The sequence below is a fragment of the Apium graveolens genome, chromosome 1, assembly GCF_009905375.1.
Source record: "Apium graveolens cultivar Ventura chromosome 1, ASM990537v1, whole genome shotgun sequence".
Taxonomy (NCBI): domain Eukaryota; kingdom Viridiplantae; phylum Streptophyta; class Magnoliopsida; order Apiales; family Apiaceae; genus Apium; species Apium graveolens.
Window position 1 is genome coordinate 97,768,408 of NC_133647.1, and position 4,997 is coordinate 97,773,404.

The window sequence follows — 4,997 nt, forward strand, 5'->3', positions numbered from 1 at the left end:
TGTGCTTGGCTTGTGTGCATACTTTAACCTGTTACGGTCCGTGGTAGCTGGTAAGTAGGGTCACTGCATATTATTATTATTATTATCTTTATTATTGTTATAAGCAGGTTATAAATAAGGTATGTGTGTGTGGACCCCAAACTTCTGACCCGGGTTTGGAGGGCGCCACGGGTTTGGTTGTGTAGTATGTACAGTAGTGTGTGATATGTATCAGTAGACTTTTGAGTTGTATTTATAGACTAGAGTTGATGACTAGTGAGTAGGTTGTTGTACCCTTTTGCTTTTACTTCCGAAGTGTCTTTACGCTTGTACTACCTAAAACTTTTGATCTATATATATATCAGTACCTTTTCCTTTCTATTGTCATTTACTTTACTGCACCTATTTTACTCTACCTTATTTATTGCACCAGTTATACCCTTGTGATAACATGTACCCTATTTCCTTAACTATTTATATTCTGTAAAAAAGCATGCAATTTACTTAGTTCAACTGTTACCACTATTTTTAAAAAGAGATATTTCTGTTTTAAAAAACTTTTCTTTTATGCAAAGGATTTGATTTAAAAGCTAAACAAGTTGTTTGATTCTTTACAGAAAAATGCCTCCTAGAAGAAATACCTGCACCAACACCCAGACTGAAGAAACCAACAACAACAACAATAATAACCAAGATGATACAAACCAGAATGCAAACCCAGGACCCATAGACCAAGCAATAGCCCAGATTCTCCAAATCTTGGCCCAACAAACAGTTCACCTGGCACAACAACAGCAAAGACAGACCAATCCCCAGGTAACTTCCAAAACTTTTCAGGCGGTGAACCCACCAGAATTCAAGGGTTCCTTAGAACCGATTGAAGCAAATGTTTGGTTAAAGTAAATAGAGAAGGCATTCGCCTTAGTGAAAGTAAAGGAAGATCAGAAGGTTGAGTTTGCAAGCTATTATTTGAAGAATGAGGCCACCTATTGGTGGGAGATGGTGAAGACATTGGAAGGTACAAATGTTATTACTTGGGAAAGGTTTAAGGAATTGTTTTTAGAAATGTATTTTCCTCAGTTTGTCCAGGATCAGACGAAGCTGAAGTTTTTAGAATTAAAGTAAGGAAATATATCGGTGGCAGATTATGAAAGTAAGTTTGAAGAGTTGTCAAAGTATGTGCCGTCATATGTGGATACTGACAGGAAGAAAGCTAAGAGATTCCATCAAGGCTTGAAGCCATGGATCAGAGGGAAGGTAGCCATTTTTGAATTGGATACCTATGCAGGAGTTGTATAGAAGGCCATGATTGCAGAGACGGAGAGTAAGATGTCACAAAAGGAAAAAGAGAGTAAGAAAAGGAAATTTGAAGGGAAGGAAGGTTAGACACAACCAAGGAAGTTTCCAACTTTTAAGAAAGGCAAGTTTCAGCTAGGGAGAAATTTTAATTTCAAAGGACAAAATACAAGCGACGGAGGCCAGGGCAACCGTCCAGTTAATGCGAATCAGCCGAAACAGTTGAGGTTAAATTTTCCAGATTGTCAGGTATGTGGAAAGAAACATGGAGGAGTTTATAATAAGATGAATGTGGTTTGTTTCAAGTGTAATCAGAAAGGGCACTATTCGAGGGAGTGCCGAAGTCAGCCAGCAAGAGAGCCAACAAACAAGGATCAGCCTATCCAAAATCCAGTAGTTAAGGTTCCAGCTATTAGATTTACGTGCTTTAAATGTGGAAAGCCAGGACATATATCCAGGGATTGCAAGACACCAGCCCCAGTCAGTAATGAATTGAGGATTATGGGATCTACCCCAGCAGTGAATGAGACTCCAAGGGCTAGAGTTTTTGACATGTCTGTAAAGGACGCTATCCAGGATACTGACGTCGTGGCAGGTACGCTTAATGTGAATTCTTTATGTGCCAAAGTGTTAATAGATTCGGGAGCAACTCGATCATTTGTTTCACAAGATTTTGTTAATAAGCTAAATTGTCCAGTTGAGTATTTAAATGAAATAATGACTGTGGAATTAGAAAATCAAGAACGTGTATATGTTAATCAAGTTTGTGGGAATTATGAGATTGAGATTTCTGGTAGTAAGTTTTGTGTAGATTTGATACCATTTAAGTTAGGAGAATTTGACGTTATCTTAGGAATGGATTGGTTATCTAAGCATGATGCTCAGATAGATTGTCGAAATAAGAAGGTAATAGTGAAGACGCCAGATGAGAGGATAGTAACATTTAAAGGCCAGAAGCAGGTAAAGAAATTCTTAACGATGATTCAAGCCAAGAAGTTACTACGGCAAGGATGCGAGCATTTCTTGGTATATGTGATTGACAAAAGCCAAGAGCTAGCAAAACTTGAAGATATCCCAGTCATTAATGAATTTCCAGACGTGTTTCCCGATGAGTTACCAGGACTTCCTCCAGACAAAGAAATTGAGTTTGAAATCGACTTAGCACCTGGAACGGAACCAGTATCCAAGGCCCCGTACAGAATGGCGCTCGTTGAGATGAAAGAGCTAGTGAAGCAATTACAAGAGTTGTTGGAGAAAGGAGTAATCAGACCCAATGTATCCCCGTGGGGTGCACCGATACTATTTATCAAAAAAAAAGATGGAAGCATGAGACTGTGCATCGACTACAGGGAGCTCAATAAGCTTACAATCAAGAACAAGTATCCGTTACCCAGAATTGATGATTTGTTTGACCAATTGAAGGGAGCCAAGTACTTCTCCAAGATTGACTTAAGATCGGGATATCATCAACTAAAGATCAAGCCAGAAGATATACCAAAGACAGCTTTCAGAACAAGGTATGTACATTATGAATTTTTAGTGATGTCTTTTGGATTGACCAATGCCCCGGCAACGTTCATGGACCTGATGAATAGAATTTTCAAGGAATATTTGGATAAGTTCATTATTGTGTTTATAAATGATATTTTGATTTATTCAAAGACGGAAGAAGATCATGCAGAACATTTGAGAACAGCTTTAGATATTTTAAGGAAAAAGATATTTTAAGGAAAAAGAAGTTATATTCTAAATTCTCGAAGTGTGAGTTTTGGCTACAGGAGGTTCAGTTCTTAGGACACATAGTCAGTAATGAAGGGATCAAAGTGGACCCAGCAAATATTGAGGCCATTACAAATTGGGAAAGACCGAGAACACCAACAGAAGTAAGAAGTTTCTTGGGATTAGCAGGATATTATCGTCGATTCATTCAAAATTTCTCAAGGATTGCAACACCATTAACGAAGCTTACACGAAAGGATGAAAAGTTTATGTGGAACGACAAATGCGAAGAAAGTTTTCAGGAATTGAAGCGAAGATTAATCACGACACCTATTTTGTCACTTCCAGACGATCAAGGGAATTTCGTAATTTATAGCAATGTTTCTCATAAAGGACTAGGATGTGTTCTGATGCAGCACGATAAAGTGATTGCATATGCGTCAAGGCAACTTAAACCACATGAACAGAATATCCTACTCATGATTTGGAGCTAGCAGCCATAGTTTTCGCTTTGAAGATTTGGAGACATTATCTATATGGAGAAAAGTGTGAGTTTTATATGGATCACAAAAGCTTGAAGTACATATTCACACAGAAGGAGCTTAATATGAGACAGAGGAGGTGGTTTGAGTTGATTAAGGACTACGACTGCACGATTAACTATCATCCCAGTAAAGCAAATATTGTAGCGGACGGATTAAGTCGGAAAGAAAAGTTAAATGTATTATCAGTACCCGAAGAGATATATAAGGAATTTCAGAAATTGGAATTGGAGATTAGGGTTTGCAAGCCTGATAAAGCAAAAGTGTATAGTATGACTTTCCAGCCGGAGTTGTTAGAGAAGATAAAGAAGTGTCAAGAAGAAGTAATGGATCAGGACATAAATCGTTTGGTAGGTGAAGAATTATGCACGCGAAAGGACGATCAAGGTATTCTTAGGTTTTCTTCTAGAATTTGGATTCCACCGGTGACGGAGCTGAAGAATGAAATTTTACAGGAAGCTCGTAATTCAAGGTATTCAACCCATCCAGGGAGTACCAAAATGTGCAGAGATTTAAAGGAAAATTATTGATGGCCAGATATGAAGAGGGAAATTGCGGAATGGGTTAGCAGATGTTATACATGTCAGAGAGTTAAAGCAGAGCATCAAAGACCAAGTGGATTGCTACATCCATTGGAGATTCCAGAGTGGAAGTGAGAACATATTGTCATGGATTTTATAGTTGGATTACCAAGGACAAGGGCTAATCATGATGTCATTTGGGTTATAGTGGATAGACTTGCCAAGTCAGCTCATTTTCTGCCTATAAATGAAAGATTTTCGCTCGACAAGTTAGTCCATATGTACCTGAAGGAAATTGTAGTTCGTCATGGAGTTCCTGTATCTATTTTATCTGATCGAGATCCAAGATTTAATTCAAGATTTTGGAAGAGTTTTCAAGAATGTTTGGGAACGAGACTGAATATGAGTACAACTTACCATCCACAGACGGATGGCCAGAGTGAAAGAATGATCCAGACAATTGAAGATATGTTACGTGTTTGTGCTATTAATTTCTAAGGGAGTTGGGATGAGCATTTACCTCTGATAGAATTTGCTTATAACAACAGTTATCACGCCAGTATTGGGATGCCACTCTATGAAGCCCTTTATGGATGCAAATGCAGATCTCCAGTATATTGGAACGAAGTAGGAGAACGCAAAATACTTGGACCTGAATTAGTGTAGCAGATAAAGGAAGTTGTTGAAGTTATCCAGAAGAGATTGATAGCAGCACAAGATCGTCAAAGGAAATATACAGATCAATCAAGGAAAGACATGGAATTCGAAGAAGGAAGCTTAGTATTACTGAAAGTAACACCGTGGAAGGGATTAACGAGGTTTGGAAGGAAAAGAAAGTTGAGCTCAAGATATGTCGGACCTTTTGAGATTCTAAATCGTGTTGGCAAAGTAGCTTACGAGTTGGTGTTACCTCCGCACATGGAGCACATTCACAATGTTT